The 16,333-nt window shown below is 34.2% G+C and overlaps 1 pseudogene; it reads right to left on the reverse strand.

The window, feature by feature from the left end:
* Positions 1-12,793: 12,793 nt before the first annotated feature.
* Positions 12,794-13,568, reverse strand: LOC102950496 (annotated as a pseudogene).
* Between the last annotated feature and the right edge of the window lie 2,765 nt (positions 13,569-16,333).

The raw sequence follows: 16,333 nt of genomic DNA on the forward strand, positions 1-16,333 counted from the left end.
GTAGCCCAACCTCATGGAGTGAGGCAAAATTTCCAAGGGAAGTTGGATATCATAAACAGAAATTATTTAAAAGAAAACAGTAATGACAATAACAACAGCAAAAACACACAATGTAGCAATACTTGTGTCCTCATGAAAGGTATGCCTACTCCCTTATTAGAAAACCTGTGTACCCCAAAGACAAATCCTTGTAAGAAAAGTGATGTTACTAAGCACTCAAGAAAGATTGAACAATGGCATATTCTACTATCTAGTGGAGAAAATTATCAGCATTTATTGGAATGTTCCTAATAGTTTTTTAACTTTACCAGATACAAGCTTTATTCAAATTTGGATCAATCTTGTACAACTCAGTGAGTTATTCAGGGCACTGTTTGGCTATTAGTGGAAATCATCACAGACAGGCCCTAGATAAGTGGATGAAATCAGTGGAGAACACATTGTGCTGCACGTTTATATTACAGCAATTAATCTAGCATCTGGGAGGAACACAGACTAAGGTCTTAACATCATTCCTCCATCAGAATCCTTCCTCATTTAGCTCATTTGGGAAGCCTTGCTGAAGCCTGAAAATAAAGGATCATAGATGAAAGTTGCCACATCCTGTTGAGAATGGGCAATTATCCTTTATTTGATTTCCAACTTTCCTTGTAAACATGCCAACAGATAAAATGTTGGTTTGAGTGGAGGGCTGTGAAAATTAACTTTTTCTCACCCCATGAGTAAAGCATGTCCTCAGGCCTCATTTCCTGGAGATGGCTGTGTACCTACCAAGCATTACCTTTTAATGGCTATTTCTCCATAACAGAAAGTAACCATTATAAAAGGGAATGAAATGGTCAAGTCAGTGGACCAATGACCTATTTTTGTGATCACACCATACTGATCACTTGTTTTCAGTGTTAAAAAAAGATAGTTTTAATGTTTTCCCTTGGAATGTTGGGTTCCAAGTATGGCAAGATGGGGGTTTTGCTTCCTCAGGTTTTGTTCTACAAGGGCATTTGCCCATTTCTGATTGTCCTGCATAGGAATGCTGATGCATGGTTGACACAGGTTTACAGTCATGTAGGCAATATAGTCAGCCACACAGAGATTATTGGAGAAATAATTGGCACAGAGGAATCCAGGGTAAAAAAATTCGAGATTTTCAATCACAGTCCAAGTCTTAACTGTCAGTTACTAATTAGTTTTGTATATCATTGAGGTTGAATTTATTTTTATGTGACAAAAAACATGAAATTTACCACCTTAACCATTTTTAAGTGTAGTTTAGTGTTGTTAAATGGAGTCTTCATTTCTCCATCTCCTGAGCCCCTAGTAATCACCATTCTACTTCCTGTTTGTATAAATTTGACTAGTTTGGATACTTCATATAAGTGGAATCATTCAATATTTGGCTTCTTATTTCACTTAGCGTAATGTCCTCAAGGTTTACCATGTGGTAGCATGTGACAGGATTTTTTCCTTTTTAAGGCTGAATAATATCCTATTGAGTGTATATACCATATTTTGTTTATGTATTCATCCATTGAGATTATATTTTGTTATATGTAAAGTGGAAAATAAAAAATTATTTTTACCTCAAAATCTTCCTCTAGTATAAATGCTGAAACAGTATGTGGTTTTAACTCTTATATTGGGAAAGTATGCTATAGCAGAAAGTATATCTCAGTTCTAATTTTGGCCATGTTTCCAGTTTTCTGAGTATACCAACAATCTATGTGCACTGCAGCCACAGTGTATAATCTGTAAAATCTTATCTGTTTTAACTATTCATCAGAATTTTTGAGAGGTGAAGAGGCATTTCATTCCTCAGAAATCTCTCAGTAATTCTTGGTGCCTAGGTGCTTAGCTGTTCTGTTTGTGACTCTTACATCACTCAAGAGGGTCAGGATCTTAGTCTAGTCTCTTGATCTATGAAAATTATTGAGTCTAAACCAGATCACTGAAATAACTGAACTTTAAAACTAATTAAAAAAACCTCTAAAAATAAACAGACGTTTTATGTCTTACTCCAATGTTATTTTGGTATTTTAAGAAATGTTATGTGACCAAAAAATGCTATGTGACTAAAAATACTTTGTAATTTTAGAATCTCCTTTCCCAAAACTGTATGTTCCAACCACTCCCTTCTTTTCCTTGTCAAAGTCTCATAACAACACAGACACTGCCCACCACATGCCCTCAGAATATCCTATAGAATTGTACTAGATAAGCTTTAAGGCACATATGAGAATTCTATAACTTGTACTTTTGAACTTTAGGTAGTTTTCCATTGCATCAGTTCTGGGATTTTCAGGATCTCTGCCAAATGTGTGGCCAGCCATGCCACTAAGGACTTGTAACTGTTAACTATCAAAATGATGGACTTACATGTGGAGAGAGATAATCTATATTTTGAAGGACTATGGATACTAAATATGTAACATTATTAAACATTACATTAATTTTTGTTTAAATTGGGAAAAGTAAAGCAATAGGAGTAAGTTTGAAAATACCAATCTAAGAAATATACTGCCTGGCTAAAATCTGGTTATTAAGTGATTGAACAAAAGGAAGCAAGAACTAGGAAGATAACAGAAGTTTGCTGAACTCTCCCGCTCCCCTGTTCCAGTATGCCATTTAGCTTCATGACCTGGTCACAAGGTTATTTAAGTGCAAGATTTATGTTAGAGATGGAGCAGACCAAGGTCATCAAAGGAGTGTGAAGTGAGAAACTTATCAGAATAGAGGGAGCTTTCTGATTACAGTTAGATTTGTGTTAGGTTGATTATCAACACTTCAGGTTAAATTCAATTAGAAAAACGCATCTCTCAAAGGCAATGTTTAAGAACTGGCTATCTTAGAATGACTTTATTTCCATACTGATACCATTTGAATTTTATGCTAAAAACTTCTTTAATAAAAACCTAAACAGTTAGAAATACATAAAGTATGAAATATATTTTATTGTGAATATCTAAATGGTCATCGAGAATCTTGAAAATAATGTCATATATAGCTTTTTACATATTTAAAATTAAGAGTGACTATTTATCCTATTGATAATTATTTATATTCTTTGGTGGTGTTATCTGGACATGCAACTATTAAAAGCATAGACTCATTAGAAAGTATTTTGATGAAACATAATGAAAGCCAGAACAAAAACTTTAATAGGATATTTTAGACAAGGCTTTTTGTTATATCTATATGTAGCCAGTCTAAGCCATATATCTATATGTATACCAGTCTAAGAAATATAATGCCTGGCTAAAATCTGGTTATTAAATGATTGAACAAAAGGAAGCAAGAATTAGGAAGATACAGAAGTTTGCTGAACATGTAAACATGTTGCCTGATGCTATTCAATTATAAGTGATGAGAAGGCTTGAAGAAACAATTCCAATTATGTATGAGTTAAAATGTTATGTGCATATGACATAAGTCTTTATTTTGAACATAAAGTATATACAGTTTAATTAATGGAAATTTCTTCCTGTTATTTTAAAATAAATATTAAACAATGTGAGTTTGATGAAGTATCAAATTGCTGGTTGGCACATGTTCCAGTCTGGATACCAGACATTTTATGGAATTCATGAGGTTTTTGTCCATACATGGGAAGAAGACTGATCAGGCAGTTGCAAAGAAGCATAGATAAAGGGGTGGTTAATTTTACCTGATAGTGAAGATGGAAATTTAAGAAACCTTCATAAAAGACATAATGCTTGAACTTGCTTTAATCATGACAGTTCCCTGGGCAAAGGGGAGATATCAATCATGGAAGATGAAGTGGAAGTGTGAGGCACAGCAATGTGGAGCATTGTGGTTTGTGTGCACACAGAGATGAGGCAGGCAAGAAATCAAGGAGAAAACTAAATGCTTGATGAAAAATTAGAGTTTGGAAGAAGGAGAAAATGGTATTAAAGACAATGCTAAGATTTCAAGTCATATTCATTTGTCCTTGAAAACATTTTTGATTGTTATATACATGGATACTACAATGTTTTGATCAAAACCTTATAAAAGTATCTACAAGCAGGAAATCTTTTGTCATCAGACATTAGAAAAAAGGTACTTATAACATTGATAATAATCCTGTTAAATAAAATCTCTTCCTGAAAGAAAAGCACAAATCAGTTTTAAAAATAAGGAGTAAGGGGTAAACCTCATTCAACCTGTGGCTTTTATGCTATGGTAGAACAAGATACTGTCTAAAGTATGGCAATTAACAAATCTTTCTTTAATCTAGGAAGTGTCAAATCAATCTTTAAGACTTTTAATATTTATTCAAGTGTGGTGGGGGGGAGGACAAAGGGAGAGAAAGGCAGGGAGGGAGAAATGGGAAAGAGAGATTTTAGAAATACTCTTTTAAGAAGGACATATCAGGCAGATATAACATGCATAATCTTCACAGGGATATATGCTTCATTCTATATGAAAATACAGTAATTATTTAATTGGTTAAACTACAAATAGCAGAAGTATATAAACAATTGAATTTATTTAGAATTTTTGCATACAAACAAGCACCCATGATATGAAGTAGAAGAAAAATAGAGCAGAATGCATTATAACATTGTTGTTTCTTCAGTGATGATATTAGATGTAGCAGGGTTTCTTGCTCCCTCCATATTTCCTGCTAAGAGAGTATAAACTTCACCACTAGTCCATATATACACCTAAAATGTCCTCAGCTGTTTTTGGAAGTCCCCAGAGAGAATCTTATGAGTGTTCCCAAATAGATGCTCTCAGTGACTACATGTTTCTTTTTCTTTTGGTCCATGTTTCTTTTGGAGATTTCACCAAGAAGATTCATGAAGGAGTGTTGGTCTCTCCCTGCTTCTTGGTTTGTTTCCTACTATTATCTGTTAATCACCACTGTACCAGGATCTCTCTCAACTGAAGTTGTTCTTTTAAAGAGGGAAAGATACCTCCAAGCACACAAATCTATGTGTCATTCCTTGTCACAAAAGTCTCAGACATGTCAATTTTATTCCCCCAAACTCACTTAAATCATGCATAAACATTTTTTCAGCATCTTGCTTGAGCATCTTTTTTTTTTTTTTTTTTTTTTTTTTTTTTTTTTTTTTTACTTACATAGGAGTTTATGAAGGTTGGCCTGGAAGCTAACAGTCTACTCAAAGCAGAGCTTGCTTTTTATGCTGAATCTTTTCTTGTCTTTTATTTGAGGATTAGAATTTACAAATAATTGTTTGATTTAAAACTTTTTAACAATTCTATTATATAGGTAGGACACATTATTATTATCACTTTATAGACCAGAAACCTGAAACTTGAAAAGCTGCATTTACTCAGCAAGTAAATTGCAGAGCTAAAACTCAAATCCAAGTTGTCAGAATCCAGATATAGTCCACTATGCTCAACTGTCTTCACAGAGATGGGAGATATGCTGTGTGTCAAATGCCATCCTATAATGTGTAACACCTGCAATTGCAGAATGACATTCTGCCCTTAACAGAGTAGATTCCTCTTACTGATTTTAGGTACCTCATCAAAGCCATCATTCCTCTCAACAAAAATGCATGTTACTGGGGAATTATGTGGAAACACACACTTCACATTTTTTTTTTTTTACAAATAGATCCAGGGTTTTAGAGATGTCCTGAACCACAGAGCTATATTAAAGGAACATCTGCCCTCTGCATACTGATTCGGTTCTCTAAAGCGGCTTTTATAAAAGAGGTTTTACTGTGTGTATTTCAGTGTTAGTATATATATTTCTTTTGATTTCAAAATCCTTTATCCAAGGCGTATGTTCTTATTAAAAATATTAAATATGCATAAAGGGGATTGAACCTACATGGTAAAGGATAAATTTAATTGAAACACTCAAAAGTTCTCTTTTCCTGGAAGTTGTATTAACAAATTATGGTTTCTTATGTTTACAATAATGAATTGAACTTTTAAATAATAATACCTGTATATTTGAATTGAATTATATATATAATCTATATATTATAAATCTGTGTATATGTATGTGCAAATATATATTTAATTGCTTCTTCAAATTACTTAAGCAGATTTGAGCAAACACTTCTTGTGCAGACACTTAACAAAGTATTAAAAAATTTTTTTTAATGTCTATTTATTTTTGAGAGAGAAAGAGAGCACAAGCAGGGGAGGGGCAGAGAGAGAGAGGGAGGCACAGAGCCCAAAGTGAGGCTCGAACTTGGGAATGGTGAGATCATGACCTGAGCCAAAGTCGGGCGCTTAACTGACTGAGCCACCCAGGTGCCCCTAACAAAGTATTTTTAATAATTAAAAAATTTTGTCTGCATGACCATTTTAGTCAATTGAGGTGATTGACTAGTAACTGATCAATATCAATAACCTGTATGAACATTGTCAAGGTTGGTAGTGGAGGTAGAAGCTCCACCTCAGTGGTTCTTAACCTTGGCTGCCCTCTGAATCACCTGAGGGACCTTTAAAAAAGTGCTTCATGCTGTGGCTTTAGTTTTAGGAATTTTGATTTGACTACATGGAGCATGGCCTGAACAATGGGATTTTTTTTAAAGCTTCTCAAGTGGTTCTAGTTTGTATCTAAAGTTAGCATTCACTGCCATACTGCATTTGTTTCCCCCCAAATGGGATAATTCTCAAACAGCACAGGAAAGAGCATATTCATTATAATCTGTCAAACCAGGACAAATTGAGATTATTTTTGAGGAGAGGAGCTCTATTTAACTAGAGTATAGGGGACCAAAGTGGTAAATTCAGCCCACTCTTATAAATCAATCTTTTTTTCTTCTTATAAATTACATACACCAGATAAAATCTGAATTGATAAACATGCAGCTATATGCTGCTTACATAGTCTGTGTAATTAACCTTTCTGCCTTGCATGATAAATTATAATCCATGATTGCATTTAATCAGAATTATGGAATGCAGTTTGTTTAAGTCTTACCTGAACCGTGTGATGTACCCCTTATTCTTAACATGTCAAAAATGTACACCGGGTTATTTTTTGAATCATCGTTTAATAAAACCAGTCAAAAGTTAAAAAAAAACACTCAAGGCTGAATTCCTGTCATCAGAGGAACTTTCAGTTTTTTGAACCATATCTAGAGTGGTTTAGGAATTGGAATAGTAATAGAGGCAAGAGAAGGAAAGAGTTTTAGAGAAGCCCATGGACTATGGATCCAGTTTAAATTTTTAAAAAAAATTTTTAATGTTTATTTTTTATTTTTGAGACAGAGGGAGACAGAGTGTGAGTGGAGAGGGCTAGAGAGAGAGGGAGGCACAGAATCTGAAGCAGGGTCCAGGCTCTGAGCTGTCAGCACAGAGCCTGACATGGGGCTCGAACTCATGAACCATGAGATCATGACCTGAGCTGACATTAGCACTTAACCGACTGAGCTACCCAGACACCCCTCCAGTTTAATTTTTTAACTCTTATTTATACTGATGGCTTTCCTGGAAACTCTTCTTCCTGCACCCCCATTTCAAGAAATGTAAAGTTAGCAATTGAAGATATATGCAGTTACTTGAGGAGGGAGAGAGTAGATTTAGAAGGATGATTTCAGGGCTGACTCCTGTTAGATGATGTTGTGCCTTTCTCTCCACTCCTGCATTTAGCCTGTGCAATAACTAGCAGAACTGTACCTGGAAGGACTGGGAGCAAACAGTTATCTCTGGAGAGGTTTTAGATTTTAAATGCAGATGATTAGATCAAAAATGGGGTGAATATGAGAAAATGCAAATACATTTTTATCATTTACATATACCTCCAATTCTTTTTTTTCCCATCCCCATACTACCATATGATGCTGTTTTTTTTTTGTTTTTTTTGTTTGTTTGTTTGTTTGTTTTGAGTATAGTTGACAATGTTCCATTAGCTTCAGGTGTATAACTTAGTGATTTGGCAAGTTTATACATTTTACTATGTTCACCACAAGTATGCCTACCATCTGTCCCATTATATCATTATTATAGTATCATTGATTGACTCCTCATGCTTTGCTTTTTGTTTCCATGACTCACTCATTCCATAAGTGGAGACCTGTGTCTCCCACTCCCCTTCACCCATATTGCTTAATCCCCTACCCTCTTTTCTGTCTGATAACCCTCAGTTTGTTCTCTGTATTTATACTTATGATTCTGGTTTTTGTTCATTTTTTTTTAAGTCTTTGGGGTTTTATTTATGAAAAAAATTTTTTTTGACTCTTTATTTATTTTGAGAGAGAGACAGAATGTGAGCAGGGGAGGAGCCGAGAGAGACAGAAACGCAGAATCAAAAGCAGGCTCCAGGTCCTGAGCTGTCAGCACAGAGCCTGACATGGGGTTCAAACCCATGAACCGTGAGATCATGACCTGAGCCAAAGTCAGACGTTTAACCGACTGAGCCACCCAAGCGCCCCTGTTCATTCATTTTTTTAAGATTCCATTTATGAGTGGAATCATATGGTATTTGTCTTTCTCTGGCTGACTTACTTCACTTAGCATAATACCAAATAGGTTCACCCATGTTATCTCAGATGGGACAGTCTCATCTTTTTTTATGGCTGTGTAATATTTCCTTATAACTACAATGCTAATGTAATCATTAAATCTTTTTCTTAAAAGTTGGTATTTCATTTTTAGAATGTTGGGCAACAGATATCCTTACCTCCCCCAAATGATGGTATAAATTCAGGGTTATAAAACCGATAGAAATGATTAAAAGATAATTAACATATCAAAGGCTATAAAATCATCAGTGTTAATAATCATGGAAATGTGTCAACATTCTGCCCTGTTAATAACTATGCTTAATAATAATGAGAATATTTTTTGAGTACTTAAAGGGCTAAGCACATTTTTAATTTACATGGATTAATTTATTTAGACCTCATTACAGCCCTAAGAGGTACTTCTTGTCATCTCCCATTTTACAAATGTGCAAATTGAGACTAGTAAGGGAAATAATCTGCCCTAACTCAAGGTCAGGATATGCTCTTGGACATTTTGTTTCCAGCATCTACATTGTTAACTCCTATACAATATAATCTATATACCAAGTGGTTTGAATCATTTGGGGAAAAAATGCAAGGATTTGAATTTCTGAGAAGAATTGCCCTGTATGACAGCAAGGTAAGTGGAGGAAGCCCTGAAAAATCTTATTCGTATTTTCTATTTAAGAGAACATGAAGAATCTGGCTTACCAGGAAAAAAATATGAAAAATGTTCCTCACTTGTTTCGATAAGCAGGACTAAAGATTGGGACTGGGATGCTACCCAACCTTGCAACAGATGAAACAGGAAGACACAATCTCCTAGGAATAATTGTATTAGCCAATTATTAGGACTGGCAGCAGTAAACAGAGGAATCTGAGCAGAGGAAAATAATTGCACGTCAAACAAAAGTGGTGACCAGTGAACTGACCCTTGATGTAGGAGTTTAAACAAAATAAGACAGAAGAACAGAGACAGAGTTCCCCAGCATAGACTTGGAATCTTCCTTATTCCTTTAGTAGTAAATGTGTAACATCAGCAGATATTCCAGAAAAGGCATGAAACACCACTCAGGTAACTGAACTGAATTGAAGAAAATTCACTTCCGTTATATTTTAGTTTTGTCTTCATTTTTATTCTGGTTAAAAAAAAATTCTGTTGAAGTATGACAAACATGTAGGAAATTACATAAATCAAAAGAACAAAACAATCAAGAAATGACCACAAAGTGAAAAATTTCACGTAACCATTGCATGGATCAAGGGATAAAACATTTGTAGTGCTAAGATGTTTTCCTTAGACTCTCTTTTGACTTCTAACACCATGTATTGGTTTTGCAGATTTTTGTATTTTATATAAATGGAACACGATGCATATATCCTCTTGTTACTTGCATCGTGTACTCATGAAGTTCATTCCTGTTGTTACTTGTAGCAGTAATTCATTCATTGTCATTGTTATATATTGGTTGTGGTAGATTGCTGCAGTGATAGCTCCCAGTAAATCATGCTTGTCTGTGTATATGCCCCCTGAATGTGCTGTTGGCTTCTTCTGTCAAAAGATGGAGGCTGTTTTTTCACTGTTTTGAGTCTGGGCTGACTTTATAAATTCTTTGACTTAGATTTTGGTGGAAATGATATTATGCATCTTCTAGTGCTTCTTATCCCTGAGTACTTGCAGTTTCCTCTCTTGCCTTCTTATGTCCTTTTATTATCATGCTCTGAAGAAGCCTAAAGTAGCCTACTAAAGATGAAAGGCTCTGTAGGATGACAGAAGAGTAATAGTGAGCCCAGTGATAGCCAGAACCATCTTCCAGAGACCATCTTGCATCTGCATATCTAGGGGAAACATCAGATGACCATAACCACATGAGTGAATCCAGACAGACTGGTAGAAGAAACCCCTAGCCAACCTACAGTTTCTGAAAATAATATGTTGTAGTTTTAAGTCATTGAGTTTTAGTTTGTTATGCAGCAACAGATAACTGAGATAGCACAGGTGAAAACATTGCTATTTATTTGTCCATTCTATAATGGACATTTGGATTATTTCCAGGTTTTGGCTATTCCAAGTATTTCCACTATGGTGTGTTTTAGGAAACACATGTATGTATTTCTGTTGAATATATATCTAGAAGTACACTTGCTAGTTTGAGTATTAATAGATATTGGATAGAGGTTTCCAAAGTGGCTGTATCAATTTTACTCCTATCAGCAATGTAAGAGAGTTCCAGTTGCTCCATATCCTCATTAATCCTTGGCACTGTCTCTTATTTTCACTTTAGTCATTCTGGTATGTAGTTTGTAGTATCTCACAGTAGGTTTAATTTGAATTCTCTAATGACTAAAGAATTTGATCTTTTTCATATGTTTATTGGCCCTTGGGATATCTTTTTAAAAATAAAGTATTTGGTTAAAGTCTGTTACCCATATTATTATTAGATTGTCTTTCTTTTTCTTACTAGTTTTTAGAATTTCTTTATGTATTCTGGTTACAAGCCTTTTATCAGTTTCATGTGTTAGGAACATCACTTCCCACATTGTGGCTTGTCTTTTTATTCCTGTAATGGTATCTTTTGAATGTTTGGATCATACCACCACTTAGGCCAACTGAGGTGTTAGCTGAGGGTGAGGGGAATTTAGAATGGATTTTGGAGAAGGGAGAACATATGTGACAATATGGTCCTAAGATCAACTGAGTGATGGGACTGTGGTTCATGCCACTGACCTCCCTCTTTTGGGTTTCTCCTTAGGAAGGGAGGCCTGTGGGAATAGCATAAAAGTTGGACTATGGCAGCAGTGAGATGTGCCTCACAAACCTCCAACCACACAGGGATTGTAATGATCTGAAGCACCGTTTTATTGTTTATTGGCCATTTATGTATCTTCCTTTGTGTAGTGTCTATACAGTTCTTTTGCTCATTTAAAACTTCGGTGTCTTTTTTTAATGATGTACACTAGTTGTTTATATATTGTGAATATGAATTCTTTGTTGGATCAATACATAGACACTATTTTTCTCTCAGTCTGTGGTTCTTAATGGTATTTTTTTTGTGGGAAAATGATTTTCATTTTAACGAAGTCCAACTTAACTTTTTCTTTTTATGTTTAATGCTTTTTGTATCCTTCTCAATGAATTATAATGCATTACAAGTTCTTGAAAATATTCTCATAAAGGCTTTAGAGTAGACTGCATGTTAAAGCAATGTACATCATATCTTCACAAATTAACTTTTGTATATAACATTAGATTAAGTATAAAGGTTCTCTCAGATATGTAGTTGTTTTAGAATAATTTATTGAAAAAGCCACCCCCCAACCACTGAATTGTATTGGTCAAAAGGAATTGATCATATGTATTATGTGGTATTTTTATCTCTCTTTTTCCTTGATCTGTATATTTTCTTTTGCATCAATACCAAACTGTCCTATTTACTGTAGCTTTATAGTAAATCTTAAATGTGATGCTATAAATCCTCTTTGTTCTTCAAAATTTTCTTAGATTCTCTAGATCCCTTATATTACCATGTGATTTTCAGAATCAGCTTTTCAAGTTCCATAAAAAAGTATACTAGGAATTTTATTGGGATTTCGTTGAATCTTTTTTTCTTTTAAAATATGTTTATTATGTACTTTACATTGAGCACTTCAGAAAAGAAAATAATTACAATGATTTCAAAATACAATTCCTGGATTCAATAAATATTTTTTATGATTACATCCAATCAATATCTAGAATTGTATGTAGACCCTAAGACAATTAACAAGTAAAATAGCTATATTAATCTCAGGGATGAGAAACATGCATGATCACTTAAGTCGCTTTATCACCCTGTTTTTTAGAAAAACATGATTCACATTTGTTTCAAGTACGTGTACATCCATTGTAAGAGTTAAATTAGACTGCTGATGTTAACACCTTAAAACTATGATCTTTGTTATCTTAAAAGAAAATTCAGTTCAGTACAAAGAAATTCAAGAAGAAAATTTCAGGACCCTTGATCAGAAGCTTTTGATGATTGTTGTACTACTCTGGTGTACATAAAAGTTTAAGTTAGACTAATAAAGAAGAGTGTTTCCTCTTCCCATTAAAGATACAATCCAAGAAATAGGTAAACTAGCATTCCATAAACTAGCTAGCCCTCCAGAAGTTACTAAGAAAAGACTCTTGATGTATATGAGTACATTTAAAAGCCTTAGCCACTGTTACAAAAACAAAACATTTAGCATATTATTTATGAGTACAAGCATAATTGCTTTCTGTCTTCTATAAATAACCATCTTTCAAATGCTAAAAGTGAGTTCCAACTGTGGTTCTTTTCTGATGTGAGAAGCTACAGGTATGCATGGGATGATTACTGATTTACTTTCTCAAAGTATTCTTTGGAAGCAATTGGGTTTGGCTTGATTGTAGGAGAATCCAGTGTCTAGTTTTCAGGGCAGATTTCTTCATTGGGTTTCCACAAACTGAAATGGCTTTACCAAGTGGAGGGTCTCCTCTGTATTTTGGCCCACTGAGAAATCACTGATGCTCAGATACTTGACGACTTTACTGGGGTCAGTTATGAAGAGATAGATGTCTTAAAGCAACACCAGGGACTTCTAACAGTACACTGTAGTCTCAGGATATCTGTTTAGTCAAATCTGACAAGAGTGTGATGTTCATGTTGCCCAAACTGCCATTCTTCCTTGGTGTGTTTATCCAGGCAAGATAGGTGAAGTGGGAATCTTGAAACTGCAGCAACTTCACAGTTTATATCATGAAATTCGTTGGCTTTGTCACTAACAGCATCAATTTCTGTAGGACAAACAAAAGTGAAATCCGAAGGATAGAAGAACAGCGCCAATATTTCCCCTTAAAGTCATCAAGCCTTAGGTCTTGGAACTCTCTGTTTACAACTGCAATACCCTTTAAATAGGGTGTGTGCTACGTGCTGGCAAGGGCATAGTATGAGGAATTGGTGCCAAGAGCAAACTTTACTTGACCAGAACCAAATCATAACATATTTGTCAAGCTGTCCTTCAGGAAACAGCAGGTCTAAAGCTGCAGAGGCATAGATGCCCCCAAGGAATAGCACTCACATGTTGGGTAATCCAAGCCTGGAGAAACCTTCCCACTTTGGCTGCCATCTTCAATGCACACTGGATTTGTGAGGCAGACTGGGATTTCATTGATAAATTTGGGGGAGAATTGACCTCTGAACAATTGAATACTTAAGTACATTTACATGATAATTGTTTACTCCGGTCTTAGAGGTAACATTGACACAGCAGAAACACAACTCAAGGTTACTGAGGACAGGGTGAAAAGAATTACCATTGATAAAGAAGTGGTTGTCACCTGAAAGAAGATGATACATATGAAAATTAGAAAACAAACACAAATACAGTATGTAGCAAATGAAATAAGTAGAGAATGGAGCTAGTGGTAATAGAATCAACATTCAAATTCATAGTTCAGTATTTACTAAATTAAAGCAAATCAGTAAGGCTAATTATGTTTTAGGAAAAACTAACAGAGGATAACCACATTAAGATAAGATTTAGGGAAGTTACTGAATTTCAAAGACAAGGAATAGTATATAAGATTTCTGGTCAATACGGTATGCTAAACTGATGTAGAAAATCATACTCCTATCTGAAACACATGTTGATGAATTTAACAATAAACTTTCAAAAATACATGTCAATTCTTGAAAGTACGTGGAAAGGCCCTAAGAACTAGAAATAAAGAAATATTGTAAAGCCATAGTTGCAAGTGAGGGAGGCTGAAGCTGAGTGGTTTTAGAACTGGACATGTGTTACTGCTGCTAAGGTTCCAAGATCTAGACTCAAATCAGAGATGAAATCTAAGCCTGTGCCTTGTAGGGAGCTTTCTACATAAAGCTTAGAACCATCAAATGTTGTCTAGTCCTTGAAATAGAGGCTAGAAAAACTACTCACAGACTGGGAGGTGCCCTAGCAATCTGAGTCATTCTAAAAATAAACATAGTAAATTCACATATGTAAAAGAGACTCATATTAGTCAAAAAACACTATGTAGATATATTTCATTTATAAATAGACACAAAACATTGTATCATGACCCAGAAAGGTAAAATATGTTTCTGGAAAAATGTACCATAAAATATTAGTCAAGTAAATGCTTATCGATTAATAAACAAAAAATATTTAACATGCAAAGGATTTAATAGGAATGAAAAGGGATGCAATATAGATATAAAAGGAATATTCCACCAAGAAGCAATAAAATTAAAACTTTTATAACATTACCTCAAAACATTTAAAGCATATTTAAATATTAAATAAAGGGTGAAGGTGATCAAAAGGTACATACTTCTAATCATTAGATAAGTCCTGGGGATGTAATATACAGCAAGGTGACTATAATTTACAATACTGTATTCTATATTTGAAAGTTGCTAAGAGGGTAGGTCTTAAAAGTTCTTATCACAAGAAAAAAATTTTGTAGAAATAATATTTAAAGCAAAAATGGACACAGTTGTAATGAAAATTTGACTAACCTATAGTTACAGCAGGAAATATGCATATGCCTTTTTTAGTAACTAATAAATAGACAAAATGTTTTCAAGGATACAGGTTTGAACAGTTCAGTTACCACGTTTTATCTAATAGATATGAGATATGGGTGAGACCTGATACATATAGTTCCTGACCATAACAAATAGAGAAGCCACATTCTTTTCAAGTACTGAAAGATTAATGTTTTCTATTATGTTAAAATGTTTCAAAAGTGATAGATTTTAAAAACAAAATGTTGTAGATACAAAGTATAGAACAAGACAATATATATTAATAAAAATCAGACAGTGCAAACTTAGTATACATATAAACATATGTAATAAAATGTAGAAACCCAGATGAGCTGGTTGGTGGTTGTCTCTGAGAAGAGAGGTAGCAGAATGAGACCTCGGAGATGTATTAAGGGGACTTAAAGTCTGGACTGATTAGTTTATTAATAATAATTTAAAAAAGACCTAAAGCAAACATAGTAAAATTTTTTAGCATATTGTTAATCCTGGATTGCAGTTACATTGGTATTTGCTATACTGTAATTTTCTGTATGTTTGGATACATCATAATATTTAAAAGGAGTGACTATAATCTTCTAGAAGAATTGATTGGTAGATAAGAACTTGCTTTTGGGATGATATGTCTTAAGTCTTATCTTGATATATTCATATAAGCTTGATATTATGAACTCTGATAAAATGCAATGTCAAGAAGATCTTTATAAATTAGCAGCAGAGTTTTAACAAATTTCTTGGAATTTGCCTAAGAGAGTGCCTTAGAGTTACAACAGTTCAGGGGTATTTATTAAAATACTATAAAGTCTGCCTTCCCATCACTAACATTGGAACTGATCACTTTCAGTGGATTTCAATAAACCTCAAATATTACAGAGTTGTTCTAAGAATTAATGGCAGTAATGTATGCCAGGCATATGATATAAATCAACAACAAAATTATGCCATAAAGATGTAGTATCCAAGCAGAAGATAAACGTCAGTCAAAAGTATTAGGAAAAAAAAAATCAAGGTGGCTTCAGTATTTTCTTGGGAGCATTAGATACCAGTAGTCAACCAAGCAATATACAAAGAGTCCTATGGGTAAGCTATGTGAACCCAATATTTCATGTCAGCTATGTTTTCATTTATGTATGAAGGCAACCTAAAAATAAACTTAAATATGCAAGGGATCCTAAAATATATCATCTGTGTGTTCTTTCTAAGTAACTTACCTGAACAAGGAAAACTTCATCAAAAAAAGAATAACTCTGTTTTGTTTAATGTTCTGTGTATTGTGTTTATTTTGCCCAACATTGATATTGCTGTATTTGTTCTGTTTTTATTTGTGTAAATCTCATTTTCCTT

Source organism: Panthera tigris, chromosome A2 (assembly GCF_018350195.1).
Source record: "Panthera tigris isolate Pti1 chromosome A2, P.tigris_Pti1_mat1.1, whole genome shotgun sequence".
Lineage (NCBI taxonomy): Eukaryota > Metazoa > Chordata > Mammalia > Carnivora > Felidae > Panthera > Panthera tigris.